This window comes from Danio rerio, chromosome 23, assembly GCF_049306965.1.
Source record: "Danio rerio strain Tuebingen ecotype United States chromosome 23, GRCz12tu, whole genome shotgun sequence".
Classification (NCBI taxonomy): domain Eukaryota; kingdom Metazoa; phylum Chordata; class Actinopteri; order Cypriniformes; family Danionidae; genus Danio; species Danio rerio.
The window spans coordinates 26,985,893-27,005,504 of NC_133198.1; the positions used below are offsets into that span (position 1 = coordinate 26,985,893).

Below are 19,612 nucleotides of genomic sequence, written 5' to 3' on the forward strand. Positions count from 1 at the left end.
TTTCTAATGGAGAGTAGTCCAGGAGCTGCATGGAGTTCTGATCATCTCCGTATGCGAAATTTGAATCGGATTGAGCTGCGGATACGTTAAAATATTTAAACTCCTGCAACTAGACTGTATGCGACTGGTCGACTGGATGTGATGTATTTCAATGTTGTCTAAGCAGATCTGTGCAAACGAGATGAGAAACAGTTTTTTCGTTATTTTTTATCAAAAAGTTTTTAATAAAAAAGCATTTCTATTCATAAATGAGTAATCAAAACTCATTCCCACATTTCCTCCAAAATGTTTAGTGGTCTATGAATTTCTAGTATTCATTCATTCATTCATTCAACCATAGTGAACAGACGGAGAATAAAGGCTCATGCATTTGCCCTCCTTTATTTATTTGTGTGTGTGTGTGTGTGTGTGTGTGTATGTATATATGTATGTGTGTGTGTGTGTGTATATATATGTATGTGTGTGTGTGTGTATATATATATATATATATATATATATATATATATATATATATATATATATATATATATATATATACAGTGAGAGTAAAAAGTATTTGATCCCTTGCTTATTTTATTGGTTTGCCCACTAATAAAGACATGATCATTCTGTACTTTTAATGGTAGATGTGTTCTAACATGGAAAGACAGAATATCAAAAAGAAAATCCAGAAAATAACTTTAAAGAAAATATTTTAATTCATTTGTATTTCATTGAGGGAAATAAGTATTTGATCCCTCTAGCCAAAAGCACCTAATACTTGGTGGCACAGCCTTTGTTTGCAAGCACAGCGGACAGACGTTTGTTGTACTTAACCACAAGGTTAGCACACATATCAGGGGGAATTTTGGCCCACTCTTCTTTGCAGATCCTCTCTAAATCATTAAGGTTGGTGGGCTGTCGCTTGGCAACTTGGACCTTCAGCTCCCTCCATAGATTTTCGATTGGATTGAGGTCCGGAGACTGGCTGGGCCACTCCATGACCTTAATGTGGTTCTTCTTGAGCCACTCCTTTGTTGCCTTTGCTGTATGCTTCGGGTCGTTGTCATGTTGGAAGACCCAACCACGGCCCATTTTCAACTTCCTGGCAGAGGGGAGGAGGTTGTCCCACAGGACTGCACAGTACATGGCTCCATCCATCTTCCCACTGATGCGGTGAAGTAGCCCTATGCCCTTGGCAGAGAAACAACCCCAAAACATAATGCTTCCACCTCCATGCTTGACGGTGGGTACAGTGTTCCTGGGGTCATAGGCAGCATTTTTCTTCCTCCACACATGACGAGTAGAGTTTAGGCCAAATAGTTAAATTTTGGTCTCATCTGACCACAGAACCTTCTCCCAATCACTTTGTACATCTTTGAGGTGATCATTGGCATACTTTAGGCGGGCCTTCACATGTGCCTTCTTAAGCAGAGGTACCTTTCGGGCACTGCAGGATTTTAATCCATTGCGGCGCAAAGTGTTGCCAATTGTTTTCCTGGTGACTGTGGTCCCAGCTGCCTTGAGGTCATTCACTAACTCCTGCTGTGTGGTTGCAGGCCGATTTCTCACAGTTCTCATGATCATTGCCACCCCACGAGGTGAAATCTTTTGTGGAGCACCAGACCAAGGTCTATTGATGGTCAGGTTATACTTCTTAAATTTTCTCACAATTGCACCAATGGTTGTTACTTTAATCCCCAGCATCTTGCTGATGTTTTTGTAGCCCGTTCCAGATTTGTGCAGGTCAACAATCCTGTCTCTGAGGTCCTGAGAGAGTTCTTTGGTCTTAACCATGTTGGAGAGTTTGGAATCTGTCTGATTGTCTAATTCTGTGAACCCGTGTCTTTCACACAGGTGTTTAGTTAGAACAGGTGTCTTCAATTCAGGTAACAAGTTGATTGGAAGTGTCTAACTGGTCTGTGAAAGCCAGAACTCCTAATGCATACTAGGGGATCAAATACTTATTTCCTCAAGGAAAACCAAAACAATTAATATATTTTCTTTAAAGTTATTTTCTGGATTTTCTTTTTTATACTCTGTCTCTCCATGTTAGAATACATCTACCATTAAAAGTACAGAATGATCAGGTCTTTATTAGTGGGCAAACCAACAAAAGCAGCAAAGGATCAAATACTTTTTACTCTCACTGTATATATATATATATATATATATATATATATATATATATATATATATATATATATATACACTTATATATATATATATATATATATATATATATATATATATATATATATATATACTTTACATATACTTTATATATATAAATTACATACTTTATATATATAAATTACAATTTTAAAAATAAATTACATTATAAATGACATATAATGTAATCTAAAAATATAAGTTAAAAAAATTACTTAAGGGCATATGACAAGGAGTGAAACCAGATTTGTGCAGATGCAACACAGGATATAGTGCAAAAAATACAGTATAATTCAAAACAGTATATAGTGCGAAAGGCTTGTAAACATGATAATTATTATAAAGTGACAAAAGTGATAAAGTGATAAAGTCCTAATAACATACTAGAAAACGCAAAAAGAAAATAAGGATTTGTTGATTGTGACTTGACAGAATTCTAACATGCATACAGTTGAAGTCAGAATTATTAGTCCGCCTGAATTATTAGCCCCATTTATTTTTTCCCCAATTTTAGCACATTTCTAAACATTTTAATAACGCATTTCTAATAACTGATTTATTTTATCTTTGCCATAATGACAGTAAATAATATTTTACTTGATATTTTTCAAGACTTAAAGACAAGACTTAAAGTGACATGTAAAGGCTTAACTAGGTTAATTAGGTTAACTAGACAGGTTAGGGTAATTAGGCAAGTTATTGTATAACTATTAGGGTTGGGCATCTAAGCTATAATGCCGATCCGATACGCATCTCGATACAAAGAATACGATCCGATATATTAGCGATACATTTGTGACATATTGCGATGCGACACGATACGATTCACACCCATATCACGATACGATGCGATATTTCAGCACTAACTAATTAGATCAAGTTTATGAGATGATGTGAAAGAGGATGCTGTGCCATTGAATGAGTTTGATTATTTATAAACCAAGCAAAACCAAGACTTTTTTTTACAAACTGGCTCTTCTCTCACAGCCAGAGTGTCAGTTTACAGTAGAGGGCCATTTTAGAACATATAGCACATATTATTTAAGTATTTTCAAGATAAACAGAATGTATAAGTGCAATATATATTAAAATATACATATTTGCACTCTTTCAACATAAAGGTTGAGCATTGCACAACAAGAATTGTGATTTAACTTTAACTATTAAAACAAGTTTTACAAAGATATTTTGCCACTGATTATTCAAAACTTAAGGTTGTGAACTAGCAGTGTTATGCTGCTTTGAAACATCACTGTCACTGTAAACAACAGGCTAATAAAAATATAACAAACCAGCAATCTTCTTGCTGTGAAGTGGTCAAACTACCCACTGTGCCACCGTGACACCCAATTATTTTTATCATTATTATTATTAATATTATTATTATTATAATTAAATAAAAATGAACAGGAGGAGGTGTTTAAAACCTTCCTTCTCCGTGACACTAGGCTGAATATCTTTGCAGATGAACAATGCAATAGCATTCGTTATTGGCGTAGAGCGAGCAGAACTGTTGCGCATGGAAAAAAAACTTGCAATGCTTTTCTCACCACTTTTGGAGCTGGTTGAAGCAGTGCGAAAGCCGGGGATGCAGAAACACTGGAAGATGCTTTCACAACAACACCGTGGCGCTGCTTCAAGTGAGATTTCAGATTAGTCGTACTGCCCGCGTATTTTACAGATGCGCGGCACATTTTGCAAATTGCATCTGTCCTGTCATGTCGTCCATCCTTAAATCCATAATGTTGCTTGCCATACTTTAGATTTAAAACTCAGTGGGGAATAAAATGTTTGTTTTGCTTCTCGCACTTTCTGAGGGCGCTCCACTAGCTTCATCCGCACACCTGATACACTGAGTTGTAGTGTGTGCACATCCGCAAATCCGTTGTTAAGGCTTACTTTATGTAGGTCGATTAAATTATGCGCCAAAACAGGTTGACAACACTTGTTAATAAATAAAAAATACATTCTATATTAAAAATATAAGCTGTATCTCGGAAAAATCGATGCATCTCGCAAAAACCGATGTATCTCGATTTGCTTCCAAAATTTCATTCATCCTCTGCTGCTCAACCGATGCACTCGCATCGTGCACGCGCATGACCGCGTATCGATACATATCGGTTAATCTTCCCATCCCTAATAACTATGGTTTGTTCTGTAGACTACTGTAGGCAAAAAATATAGCTTAAAGGGGCTAATAATATTGACCTTAAAATGGTTTTTAAAAAATTTAAAACTGCTTTTATTCTAGCCCCTCAGTACAAACATGCATACAAATATTTAAAAATAAGACAAATTAAAATAATAAAGCAAATTACAATAAAAGAAATGAAAATAAAACAAATGGCGATCATGAATTTCAAGCAGAAAACTGGCAATTTCCGATTTCTGGCAGGTTGCATTTCTAGCATAAATGAGCCCTGACATTCAGTTGATCCCTAATCATTATAAACAAAGACACGAATGCAGAATCATACAGCCCAATAGCCTCTGATGTTGTCCGCAAATAAAATAAAGCAAACACTCTGTTAAAATGATTGTGCCGGCAGGTGTGTAATAATAGTAGTAGTTTGTTGTAATGGCTGATCGAAGCATCGTCCCCTGAAAAGCACACAGAGTTTGACAATGCAATGTGTGCCTGAAAGCTGAGTGAGCAGAGAAGGCTTTTAGCCAAAACAATAGAAGAAGAGACCTGCAGGACAACAGCCAGCCTCGTTTTACAAACAAACTCCTTCGCTCTTGTTTTTCCCTCATTATGTTAGTTGACATAAAACAGGCCAGACACAGGTGTGTTTGATGGTCTGTTGATGGTCATACCGGGAAACGGAGGCTTTTTTTTCGTAATGTGTGCATGGAGTCAATATAATATAGAGCTGGGTTGCTTTGAATTTAAATGGAATTGTTTTTATCAGGTGGTGGGTAAGGTCTGATATTTAATCATATTTGATTTAGCATTATCCAGTTCATTGCAGTTCACTGAAAGAGATAGAATTGACTAAAATGACTATTGTTGTAAGCCAGACCGTTTGTTTAACATTTATTAGGCACACATTATTGCAGTACATTTATTATTATTTTATTAATAATAATATTTTTATTAATCATTATTATTAATCATTATTATTATTATTATTTTGAAAGAAGTGTTTAATGCTCACACTGGCTGTTTTGTTAAAAATACAATAAAAAAATAATATTGTAAAAATAGTTTTATATTATATTTCATAAGTCTTTTAATAGGCTGAATTGTAATATTCTGTAATGTTTCATTAATTATGATTACATAAAAGTGATGTTATAAAAGTATAAAAGTGATGGCTTCCACACAAAGTGTTTGGACAACATGAAGGAATTAAGTTAACTTGTTCGTTTTTTTTGTTTGTTTGTTTGTTTTTTGTTTTTTTTTAACAATTTTAAGAGGATTACACATAAAACAATTAAGTTGGCCCCTATGAAAAACTCAAGAATTGTGTTGTTTCAGCTTATTTTAAGTAGTTACTTATTTTTAAGTATTAAGTAGTTTAAGCAAACAGCAAGCATCATTTTTGTGTGTTTTATATAACTTTTGCTAAAAGAATATTTATAAAATTGTTCAGAGCAACGCATATATTTTTGGAGAAATTATGTTTGCTGAAACCAGTGTTGGAGTAGCGCATAACAAATAACACAAGTTTTTTTCTAAGTAATGAGCAAAGTAACATTACTTTTAAGAAATAAAAGGTAAAATATAAGTTACTTTTTTGAAAATGTATTGCAAGTTAGTTTTTAGTTTAATTAATTAGCTTTTTTTTTTTTAAAAAGTAGTTACAATTAATCACGTGGTCAATGAGAGAATCTGTTTTTTTTTTTATTTTGAACGCAGGAAAAGTGGATTGTCTGAATGGAAATGATTTTACTTAAAACAAATAGTACAAAAATAGCAAACGCATTGCTTTAAACTTTCAATAATCTGTATATACAGCATGTACAGCTCTTGGGTCAGGAAGTTCTCAGAAAACATTATTCTAAAACATTTTTTTAATTTGTTTTTTTAAAGATAGGTGTAGGTTTTTAGGTGTAGGTTTTATTGTTAATTGCAAAGCTCTTCTATCAACAAAAAATGAAAGAAAAAAATAAGTTCTGAAAGAGATCAAGCCTCAGCCAGGTAATAAAAGTAGCGCAAAAGTAATTTAAAAGTAACAGAACACATTACCTACCAAAAAAAGTAACTAAGTTACACAACTAGTTTTTTTTTTTGGAGAGTAACTCAATATTGTAATGCATTACTCTCTAAAGAAACTTTCCCCAACACTGGAACAAAATACCTATTTAAAATTAGCTAAAACAACACAATTATTGAGATTATTTCAGGACAACTTAGTTGTTTTAGGTTCAATCCAGTTACATTTGTCAAAACTAATAAGTTGACTTCGTTCATGTTGTCTCAACACAAATCGATTGTGTGGAATAAATGATTATACTTAATTGTAATTTATTTTAAATCATTTTTAAAAAAATATTTTGAACAAATAAAGGTAAAACCTAATGGTTTGATGGATTTAAAATGATAATTACTAAGGATTTTGAAGCTGCACTGTGATCCTTAAATAGATTCCATTATTTTGTTAATTTACAACGCTTGACAATATATATATATATATATATATATATATATATATATATATATATATATATATATATAATATATATATATATATATATATATATATATATATATATATATATATATATATATATATATATATATTATGAACCCATATACAGCTGAAGTCAGAATTATTAGCCCCCCTGTTTATTTTTTCTCCAATTTCTGTTTCACGGAGAGATGATTTTTTTTTCAACTAATTTCTAAACATAATAGTTTTAATAACTAATTTCTAATAACTGATTTCTTTTATCTTTGCCGTGATGACAGTAAATAACATTTGACTAGATTTTTTTCAAGACACTTCTATACAGCTTAAAGTGACATTTAAAGGTTTAACTAGGTTAATTAGGTAACTAGGCAGGTTAAGGTAATTAGGCAAGTTATTGTAAAATGATGGTTTGTTTTGTAGACTATCGAAACTAAATTAGCTTAAAGGGGCTAATAAATGTTTCCTTAAAATGTTGTTTAAAAAGTTAAAAACAGCTTTTTTTCTAGCCGAAATAAAACAGATGCAACTTTTTCCAGAAGAAAAAATATTTTTATACCATTAAATCTGCTAAATCAAATGGCTATTCAGTTTCAGTAGTTTTTCCACTAAATCATGTAAACAAATTTTGACAACCATTTATATCGAGGGAAGAAATCAGTTTCAGCACCTGTCTAATGTGACACCCATTTTGCCTAACATCCATCATGACTGACTGCCAGCAAAACCTAAAATGAATCGAGCCATAATAAAGTGCCAGCTTTTTCAAAACTTTCCATTTAACTCAAACTCTTTGACAGCAAAAAATATTTGCTGAAATATTTCTATTGTCATTTTGTGAGTGAGTGGTCAAGCAGATTCCGGTTTAATGTGTTAACCAGTGTGTTGCGAGGGGAAAGGTGCATCATTAATTGGTAGGTCTGATCCTTTTTTTTTCTTTTCCTATGGCAACTTCTCCTTGGGGACACACAGACAGACTCAGTGACACACACACACACGCTACACCCACAATCCCTGGAGGCCAATTACCCAATGAAGGTAATGCATGGCAAGTCAGAGCAAGGCTGCGGTTGCTTATTCGTTTATGCCTCCCCTCAAACCTCTATCCCCTGGTGAATTTCCTCAGGGGGGAGAAGCTTTTCATGGTGCAGGAGGGGAAGTTGACGCTCCAACTGTAGAAATTTGACAATGCAGCTCGAGACCATAAACATTACGTTGAGTTGAGACATTACAGAGAAAAACAAACAGCTCTTTTTTTCTGAATTTTTGACTTGATAATGATTTCCATTCTTCTTTTCACATTGAAACTGTAAACATCACACACTTCATAAAAGAATGTTTTAAGTGCAATAGCTAAAGCTGAAAATTCTGCATTTGTGACTTTTTTCATTCATTCATTCATTTTCTTTCTGGCTAAGTCCCTTTATTAATCAGGGTTCGCCACTGTGGAATGCACTGCCAACTTATACAGCATATGTTTTACACAGTGGATACCCTTCCAGCTGCAACGCATAACTGGGAAACATCCATACACACTCATTCACACTCGTACACTACGGACAATTTAGCCTACCCAATTCACCTGTGCCACATGTCTTTGGCCTTGTGAGGGAAACCAGAGCACCCAGGGGAAACCCACGTGAACACAAGGAGAACATACTAACTCCACACAGAAATTCCAACTGACCCAGCTGAAGCTCAAACCAGCAATCTTCTTGCTGTGAGGCGATCGTTCTACCCACTGACCAACCGTGACGCCCAAGACTTTTTATAAAACAATATTTTCCTTCATTCTATACATTCAGAAATATTGTAAATAATAAATAATTAATAAAATAACTCAATAATTTTAAATAAAAGTAAATATTTCATGACAAAATGTAAACATTACACTTTATGGCTCATCTCAAACCAGTAGTTGGCATGAACTGTATTGCAAAAGCTATCAGAAAATAGTAGTAAATAAAATTGGGAGTTTTTAATTTTGTGTTTTTGCAAAGTTTAGCGTACAGCTAACAGTGTTTTTTTAAAAGATCCTTGTTCACACAGATCAAGGAAAACAATGGATCGGGCTGTATTGCGCATGCCAGGCCAGTAGTTGGTGCTGTCATACTATAATGTGACATTATGTGACTCTGCACAAACAGTACAGTCCTGGGGCCTCATGAATCAACGCTGCGTATGCACAAAAAAATAGCGTAAGCCAGATTTCACGCTAACGTTTGGATTAACTAATGATGAAATGAACGTGAGAATGTGTGTTGGTCCATGCCAACTTCATGTCTGACATATGTGTATTTCTTTTGTATGTTTGTTTCATTTCCATTGGCGACTCCTAGAGGTAATTGTGTTAAATTGCACACTACAAAGTATCTTTGAACGGGTGGATTGGGGGGTGGGGGGTCCTGGGGCACTTCTGATCATTTTGGAAGGGCACTTTCTATCCAAGACTAAAAAGGGCATGTGCACTGCACAGGTTGAGCCCTTTGTGTGCAAGGCCCTGACTGCACGCACAATGCTATAAAGGCGCCATCTTAAGATGTATTTGCATAGGCTACGTGAATCGGAAACATTTCCATTCAATAAATGTGCAAATAATATGTGATGCTTCAATGCGCGTAACATAATACACACACTTATTAATGATTTCTACTTGTTTTCCTTGTGATGAAGAGTAAGCAAAATCTCATATGTATTGGGACAAAAAAGAATAATGAGTTCATCAGATGCTGGATTTGAACCGGGTTCATGAATTATAGTGTCAAAACATGTTGCTATGCGCTTTACGATATACGCCACTCACGCTGCTCATGTCAGCTCTCTTTTCCTTGTTGTCCCTGTCGATCAAACGGAAGGAAATCACTCAACTAGCTCATTCCAACAACAAACTTGCAAATAACACTGTTGTTCTCTGGTCTACCTCTGATAGGAGCACCTCCAATTCACATTCTGTTCAAAGTTTTTCTTTTTGCTTGCTTTTGCCATTGCTTTTTTTTCATTTGGATTTGCCAAAGTAGAGTCATTACCATATTTATTAGGGGGAGGAGGCAGGTAGGTGTTTTGCGCTCGTGCGTTCAGCTTCACGTTTAGTTGGATGTACAAAGAGAATATGCGTGGGCATCATACATCTGAATTTTTTAGTGCGTGCGCACATTTACGGCTTTATGCGTATGCAATGTTTTAGTATGAATTCAACGCAAGTCTTCATACATGAGGCCCCTGGGCTACGTCCGAAACCACCTACTATATAGTACGCTAAAATCAGTACGAAAGCAGAGTGTATGTTGGAATTCATAAAATTCGAAAACAATATGCGAGAAGTACCTGGATAACCTACTACTTCCAGCAAGATTCTGAAGTACAAAGCTGTGCTATGCCATGATGCCCTGTGAGAGAATTCATAAATGGGTGTAAAGCTACGCAACTGACGCTTGTAGGCCACGTGATCATGACAAAATGGTGGATGTAGGACATGCAAATTCCATTTATACTGTATAGAACTTAATTTTTTAACTGCTAAGTAGTACATTTAAATTCAAATGCAGTATCTACTCTGTAGTACAGTAGGTAGTTTCGGATGCAACCCTGTAGTCACGTATTATTGACAGCCATATTGTTTTCAATCATCATTCATTCATTTCTTTTAGGCTTAGTCCCTTTTGTTTTTAATAATCCATTTTCGTAAATGACCTTTTTGACTTTTTTTTTTGATGGCGTTGATGCATTTGCTCTTCAGTGTTTGAACTTCAATGTTTGAACTAAACTGAATTTCAACTCTGAAAACTGGACTGACACAGTTTCAACTTACTAGAACTAGAAGTTAAGTGGACATCTACATGTAAAATTTCGTATAGTCAGGAAAATGTCTGTTGGTGGAGCGATATCAGCACAAATGAAGACCCAATGCACACGGAAGTCAGGGCATGCACAAATTAGTATTTTTTTGTCATTATTATGATTTTTTACACCAAACAAGCATACTTTTAATACGTTCATAACTGTGTTTGTGTTTTACCGTTATGCTTTAAAAAAAAATAAATACCCTGTCAGAAAAGTCTAGTGGCTGGGAATGGGCTTTTCATAGTGTCTGGTATAATTTTAATGTTGTTTTTGTGTGTTAACATAGATGAATATGGCCACTGTGTGAATGCACAGTACAGTTACGATCTTATTGTCATCATGATAACATATGTCATCATCATAACATGATATTGTTGTCTTCAGTGATTTCATGAAGATAAATACCAAAAAAAAAAAAACACAACTGGAATAATTACAGTATAGTCGTGATCGTCGATCTCATAGAGGCAAGAGATCGCGATGACATATGCTGACGTGTGCAGGTGTTGTAGTGTTGTCCCATTTTATAGGGGTACATTTTGAAGCCCTTCCCCTTCACACTTCGTTTCATGGGCCAAGGGAAAAGGGTAGGGGTAGAGAAATAGAATTGGGATTGAGCCTATGTGCTGTTTAGTAATAATCTAATAAGAATTATATATGTAACTTGTTGACAACAACATGTGCAAAAGGAAAGGAAGCATCAAAATAATGTGCTACTGCTTTTTTAGTCTCCCAAAATGCTGTACTCAAATAAACACAATTCCTGTTTTTTGTTCATTTGTAAATAAATATAAAAATATTTTGCTGAAATCGTAGTTTCCTTATGTTAATGTAAACATGCTGGACAAACTATTTTAATTGTGCATGTGAGTTTCTGTTAGTATAGCAAAATTAAGGTGATTTGTTGTTGCCTTAAGAGGTACAGTAAACACATTTCTGCAATGAAAGGCACACACCAAGCAGAAAATGTGCATGTAGTAAGAGTATTGATGGTAGTTCAAAATATTATCAGCAGTCAGACAATCACAATAGTAGGTATTTGCTCTAGAATTATTAATAACGTTGTGTGAGGAACAAGGAGGTTGCAGGCAGGATTGCAAGGTATACCCCTGTGAAACAAATTTCTTTAACGACCCCTTGAAAAACTTGTCCTGATTAAATAAAGGGAGTAAGAATCAGTAAAGTTGTCTATCTTTGCTTTTTGTTCTCACTGCGTCATTACAGAAGTGTTGAAATGTAATTCAAAGGCTTAATTTCCTGTTTAAAGAATAAAAAACCAAATCATTTGCAATCACTAAAATTTAGAAAAGTCATCCAGGCAGATGTTCTTTGTTTCAGAACAAAATAAATAAATTTACTGAACAAGAGACTTATGTATTGACCCATCTGGGCTAAGCTCTCATTTCCCGCTTAGACAACACACACAACTCTGTAATTACACCGGAGTCGAACTCACCAAAAAACAAAGGCAAAGCAAATGGAGTGTGAGAGACTGAGAGAACGAACGCAACAGGTGTTGATCGAAATGAAGCTGGTAAAGAAAACAATCACAGTACAGCATTCATGCTGAAGGCTTGTTTTATTTTGCGCGTTTATAGAAAGGAGACAGGAAGTTAAATGAGAAGGAAAAGACAAATGACATAAGTCTGACTCAAACTGACTTATCCATAATTTGCGGTAAAAAAGTTGAATGAGTTTCTATTTCTATTGAACACAGAAGAAAATATTGTGAAGAATGTTAAAAAAACAGGTAACCATTGGCATCCATAGTATGGAATAAATACTATTATATGTTAATGGCTACCGGTTTCCAACATTCTTCAGAATATCTTCTTTTGTTTTCAGATTCAGGGTTTGAACAAAGGGGGAGTGATCAAATTCTGACAGATTTTTAATTTTGGGGTAAACTATTCATTTAAGCCAGTGTTATGTTGTATGTAAAAAAAGTAAAAACTAGTCAAGATCTAACAGACCAAGTTAAAGCAGCTTCTTTCCTGTCAAACTTTATTGTAAGGTACAATTGTTATTACCAAACCATTAAATATGACCTCTGCCTTTTTATATGACTTTTAATATGACTTTTTTTTAGATTTTAAACTACTAATTTGCTGCTTATTAATTATATTAAGATAGTAGTTGGGTATTAGGTAGGACTAGAGTATAATCATGCAGAATATGTACAATACGTACAAATAAACAACCAATATCTTAATAATGGGCTATAAGCCACTAGTTAAAAGTTATAAGCCATTAGTTAAAGTTGTGATACATCTTCAGAAATCGTTTTCATTATCCTGATATAAAGTCTCTTCACATCCTGAAAGCAATCATTAAATGAAGTCCTAATGTATTTGAATATTCTGTGGAAGGTGTAAGAGCAAGAAATGTTTGTCCAATCAAAAGGTTTGGTCTGAACATTATGATAGGTTGTACTACCTGCCGATCAAAATATGTAATAGCATACCTCTGCGCACACTGTTCATGCAGAAAAAATTACATTATCGGCTAATAATTATTAAATGTCCTACAAAGTTTTCACTCTGGTGAATGTTATGTGATATATTGTTGTGATGTTGTTTAATGCACATTAAGGCTATACGTCTAGCTTTGGATGACGATTTGCAGTGTGAGATGTAGGCTTTCAGTGCTATCAGGCTAACATTAGCAATTTCCAAGATTTCCTATTGCACCTTTAAACCTAAAGTGTTACCTATTTTGTTTTTTTATCACTATATACAGTACATTATTTTTTACACCCATAACTACTGTATTATACATAAGCAGATTTGACTTTGTTCTATATGTGATGTTTACTAAAAGCTTTTTACAAATTATGTACTTGTTGAACGATAGATAAGGTTTTATTTTGTAGAATTCGTGAAACTAAGAGTCATTAATTCACCAAAAGTGTGACAAAAAAATATTGATTTAGATCTCGTCTGTAGAATACTTCCTCATCAACAGGTCCTGCCATTGTAAGTGTGAGATGTTCAGGTCGAAAGGAGTAAAGCAACTGCATGGACTTTGTGGAGTCATTTGTTGTTTTTTCTCTCCAGCGAACAGTGACTCATTGCTGGTGTCCATTCGCAGCCCTAAATGCAAACCAGTATGAAAAACAGCAAGTCACTACACATTTACATTGTTTATGTTCATCCGCTGTCTATCTTGCGCAGAACATGTGTAAGTAAATAAGTGTGTGCCTCTGCCAACACATCAGCTTTACTATGTGTCATTGCTGCAGCCAGTGATTGACGTGCGGTACAACAAAACATGAAATTGAACACAATGAACACCTCGCAGTGATTGCAGAAGTCTATAATTCTTCTGGAAAAGGAGCTGAAGTCTCTTCTCCCCGCTAGCCTTGCGTGACAGCCGTGGCTGATATCTATCTCTACCCAAATGAGTTTTGGTTGTGCCTGGCCGGTTCACTCTCAAACCTCATTTGGAATGCAAATGAAAGAATGCTAAACAAAGCAAACCTTTTAGACAGGCCAATTTCCTTGCAGTCACACCGGGGGCCCTCTGTAGCCGGACAGCCGCTTAATGGATTCGGCCCTTTGTCCCCGTTTACCTTAGTGCAGCACTTCTCTGCTCCGCTGATCAAGAAATACTGTATCACAGGGAACATGGTATGAGAGTCAATGACTAACTAGAAGTTACATTTACCCATTTTTTTTTCTTCCTTTTGAAATGAAAGAGTATTGCATTTGTAGATGTTCCTCGAAAATGTATGAAATATACAATACATAAATTGTGGCCAGCATAAATGAGTACACTATGACATTATGCCCACATTGGCAAATTATATTTTATGTAAGATATTGTACAAGAGATATTTGTGCAAATCTTTTTTGGTTTCAATTTCGATTAGTTTAAAACTGGAACTAATTTAACAACACAATTTAAGATTAGGGTGCAAAACTAAGTACGCCCAAACCAAATTAATTTGAAAGGACAATGTACACAGCAAATTCATCAGAGTTAAATTCTCGGTGTTGAAGCATTTGAGAGTAAAGTGTTGACGTTAAAGAGTTAGATTTTGACAAATGAATATAATAAGAGTTAGAATTGATTTTATTCAGTGCGAAATCAAGGAGTTATCTTTTCAACACTTGGTGGTGTTATTTCCAACATCCGGGAATTCATGCAGCCCCAGTCACTGAAGAATTTTCCAGACGCCATTTTCCATCTGAGGTTTAGAACAGCAACTGGTGAGTCAAACTACCTAAATGTTGGTATTTTACTGACTTTCTTTAAGGAAATACAGTTGTAAACATATTGTTAATTTAATAACTTTAGAATGGAGTGACAATTTTAAACTTCTGCGGTTCATTCATGGTCGTTTGTGTATCTAGCTTAACTGCATTACTATTGACTTCTTTTCAACAATGTTTTTATATATGCTCACGCATACAAAGTGCATAAAAACATCAAATGTACATGTTCAACGCATTTCTGTCACGCTTAATGCCATTTTGTGCGTTGTTTCCCATCTATAAAATAAAATCGACACTTCTCCTTTAATTCGAAGCAAACTAGCGAGGGAATCCCCAGAGCCACCTAACAGCCTAACTTACTCTGCCCGGATGCTAACGGCAACACAGGACGGCTTCCATAAGCTCTGGAGAGTTTCTAAAACATATCTGGTGAGTAAATCAACACATGCTTACTTGTAAAAGGCTTCCTGACTAAAACATATGATTATTTGTTATTCGTGTACGTTAATTTGGTTATTTTAAACACCGCGGCCCTTTTAAACTGGTTAATTCGTGGCCGTCCATATAATGTTACCGTTAGTCCATAGACTCGCGTGATAACGTACGCTTGAATTATATTAAGTGTTGACAACCATTAAAGTCGGAATGTTAACATTAATGTCTTTAAATGACCGCGTTTGCACTTTCTCGGACATTTAACGTTACAGAAGTCTCCCGGAAGTTGCGGGACTAACGTTAACGTTATCCCGCAAATGCACAGAGACTCCCAGATGCCCAAGTAGATGCCCGCAAATGAATGATTATTTCCCGGAAATCGCGCGTCTCCCGCCCGGTCATTAAACACTTTGCACACCCCTCTCCACCGCATCCCTCCCAGCTCTTCAGGTACGTCGCGCGCAAGTCACCCCCACCGCTCTTTAGGTACGTCGCGCGCAACTCATCCCATTGCTCTTCAGGTACCCACCTCTCCCGCTACTTCCCGCAAATCAACTCTGTATCCCCCGAAAATGACTTTTCCCAACTCTGGATGTCTGACGTTAGTAAGTTAGGCTATTTCTGTAGTCAGGAACATCTTAGTCAAACTTTTTCTCCCGCATGATATTGTGCTTATAGACGAAACCTAGCATGTACACAACATTTCCGTTTTATTAAAGACAATTTAGTGCGTTGTAAACAGCCACCTGTCTGTAAAATTAATCAACTGATTCATATTTGAGCAGCCTAAAGATGATACAGGTTTGATTTGTAGATTTATTATCAATAATCAACATCTGAATCAAAAGATATCTGAAAAGTGTGAGGCATACTTTGTGATGTTCATCTCTCTTTTTTATCTGAAGGTTATGCATATGTGTTAGATACTAATGTGTTGTTTTTTAACAGCCACAGTTCTCTATACAATAACACAAGACCCTGTGACGGTGACGGATGGTGTATTTCCAGTGTTGGTGAAATGACCAAGCCCACCTTCTTGGTCATATGTGGTGATAGTAATGAAGGTATGTTTGATAAAGTTCTGTATTTGTTTCACAATAAGCTGAGAGGGTATTAGAGCATTAGAGAATAACAAATGACATGAAGGTGATAAGTTTTGTATTGTGGGTGAACTGTTACTTAAATAATGTTTTGCTCTTTACTTTGCACTTTTCCTCTTCTGCTTATCCTAATATTTTAGATTCTATTTGGACCTGAAACATCTGCTAGACTCCAGGAAAGGTGGCGTCAATACTGGACCTGAAAGGGCCTAACAAGTTAAATCTGGTAAAGACACGCGCACGCACACACACGCAGGCACACACTTACATAAAACTGTAAGTTTATGAATATTTTTTACACTGTGGCCAATATTTTGGGGAAGTCAGCATCACTAAATGATATAAAAGATTTTAAGCTCTAAATTTTGCTCCAAGTGTTGTGTTAAATTCAGGATTCTGGACAGACAGCTGCCTGTTTTTCCAGTTCTAGTCATAGTGATTAACCTAATTGTTTTTGGAGATCCAACAGTGATGTATGTGTTTTTTCTACTTTTCCATATCCTGTCACATCAACCAGCTGGGAGAGTCAAGTTGTGGATCATCATGTAGATTTTCAAAAGGTGAGTTTAGATTTCTTGAATGTTTTATTTACTTTAAATGTTCTTTTAAATATATCATAGAATTTGATTGCAATTTGTTTTCAAACATTTTTCTTAGTCATGCTGGAGTCTTGAAGAGTTCTTAGATGAGCATCACCCTATATCCGTGCATCAGGAACCACCAGACGAGCGATCAGCAGCTACTACATCGTCATGGATAAAAAGGTCATCCTGTGGCTGGGAAGCACTTCATTCACAGGACATGCTTGATGAGATTTCCTAGCTAAAGTTTGTTTTCACAAAAGTTTACAGCATTTATACCTTCATTTAAACTGCTGTGTTTGATATGGAGGACCAAGGAAACACCAGAACTGAAAGATTTGCAAGCGAAGTTGTTTAAAATGTAATTTCAGAAGAAAACTATGCGTTTAGAAGAAAACTATGAGTGACGATATATTGAACTTTCAAATTGCTCTGATGAAACATCAAGTTTGGACTAAAGGACTGAAACTATTTTGTTGATACTGTCTGCACTAATAAAAAATTTAAAGCATGTTTGACATTGTTGCATTTTAAAAACTGAATGAATTGTTGAAGCGGTGAATGTTTTCAAATAAAATGTTTTTTCTTTTGTAATTTACAGTCTATTTGACCTTTTTACCATATTTACACTCAAGAGAGTTGAATAAAATAACAACATATTGTAGTAAAAAAATTACTACCAGGCGGTGTTAAATATAGTTACATTTTTTAACTCTGCCCAGAGTTAAAATTAACCCTTACTTCGGTGTTAATGTGCCAACCCTTTTGAAAGTGTTTGAAGTGTTGAAATTAACACCCATAGAGTTGTTTTTGGTCCTCATATTTTGCTGTGTATATATACAGTTGAAGTCAGAATTATTAGCCCTCTTTGAATCTTTTTCTTCTTTTTTAAATATTTCCCAAATGATGTTTAACAGAGTAAGGAAATTTTCACAGTATGTCTGAAAATATTTTTTTCTTCTGGAAAAAGTCTTATTTGTTTTATTTCGACTAGAAAAAAAAAACAGTTTTAAATTTTTTAAACACCATTTTAGGGACAAAATTATTTGCCCCTTTAAGCTATATATTTTTTCGATAGTGTACAGAACAAACCATAGTTATACAATAACTTGCCTAATTACCCTAACTTGCCTAGTTAACTTAATTAACCTAGTTTATCCTTTAAATGTCACTTTAATCTGTATAGAAGTGTCTTGAAAATATCTAGTCAAATATTATGTACCGTCACCATGACAAAGATAAAATAAATCAGTTATTAGAAATGAGTAATTAAAACTATTACGTTTATAAATCTGTTGGAAAAATCTGCTCTCCGTTAAACAGAAATTGAGGAAAAAAGTAATGGGGGCTCATAATTCAGGGGGGTTAATAATTCTGATTTCAACTGTATATATATATTCCTTACATCATCTTGGCATCATTTTGGAAAAAAGGTTTCCCAGCTTTAATTTACATTTGAACAAAAAGTAGCAAGCCAAAAATTATTCATACCCTTCTCAATAATCTAAAGAAAAGCCTTAATTAGCTTATTTCAGCTTTTTAATCAATCAAACTATAATTGCTGACCAGCTTTTTGCCCATTCATCTTTAGCAATGAGGTTCAACTCTTTCTAGTTGGAGGGTCTTCTTGCCCTAATGCTGATCTTTAGCTCCCTCCACAAATTCTCAATTGAATTCAAGTCAGGACTCTGGCTGGGCCATTGCAAAACATTAATATTTTTGTCTGCCAACCATTTCTTTACCACTTTCTTGACTTGTTGTCATGCTGAAATGTCCACTGGTGCCCAAGGCCAAGTTATTCTGCAGACTGCTTGATGTTGTAGTTGAGAATTATGATGTAGTGCTCCTTTTTCATGGCGCTGTTTATTGTGATTAGGTTCACTGGCTGCAAAACATTAGGTTTCCACCACCATGTTTGACAGTGGGGTTGGTGTTTTTGAGGTAAAAGGCTTCTCCTTTTATATGCCAAATGAAGGCTACATCATTTTGGGCAAATAGTTCAATTTTTGTTTCAATTGACTATAAAACAGAAGACCAGAAGTCTTCTTTGTCCAGATGAGCATTTGCAAAGGCCAAGTGGGCTTTAGTTCACCTTCTATGGACAAGCGGAGTCCTCCTTGGTCTGCATCTGTGATAACCAGTGGTGAGCAATGTCCATTGGATTGTCTGCCTTAAGATGTTGCAACCAACTTGATTGATTCATTAGGATGGCCTTGACGGTGATCCTTGTATTCTTTTTTTACCTCTCTCACAATCTTCATGGCCTGGAGATTTGTCACTTTTGGCTTCCTACCACGTCTGCTGAGATTTTTCACAGGGCTGAATGTCTCATATTTTTTAATAATACTCTGCACTGTAGCCACTAAAACTTCAAAACATTTCGATATTGTCTTATAGCCCTTTCCTGGCTGCCTTACTGAGCTCCTTTGTCTTAGCCATGACTATACACAAACCAACAGCAGAGAGCTTATTTTTTTCACCTGTTGAGTTGATAAAAACATATTTGCAACTCTTCATTTGATGCATATAATTTTAGCAGTTTGAGCTGAAAAAAAGTAATAGTAGTTAAATAGTAGTAGTAATAGTAGTTAAAAAAAGTTAATAATAGAAGACACAAGAACAAATGTCAGAGCATATCCAAAATTCCTAAG

General features: G+C 35.2%; 1 protein-coding gene and 1 long non-coding RNA gene across 4 annotated transcripts in view; both read left to right on the forward strand.

Annotated features, from left to right (window-relative positions):
• ttll10 (tubulin tyrosine ligase-like family, member 10) overlaps window positions 1-19,612 on the forward strand; it is a 90,284-nt gene that overhangs the window by 21,956 nt on the left and 48,716 nt on the right. The gene's annotated exons all lie outside the window — the stretch shown is intronic.
• Window positions 14,799-17,555, forward strand: LOC137489125 (uncharacterized). The gene is made up of 6 exons (XR_012398507.1): window positions 14,799-14,839; window positions 15,160-15,274; window positions 16,229-16,344; window positions 16,521-16,606; window positions 16,898-16,940; window positions 17,038-17,555. It is a non-coding gene; the product is annotated as an uncharacterized lncRNA (long non-coding RNA).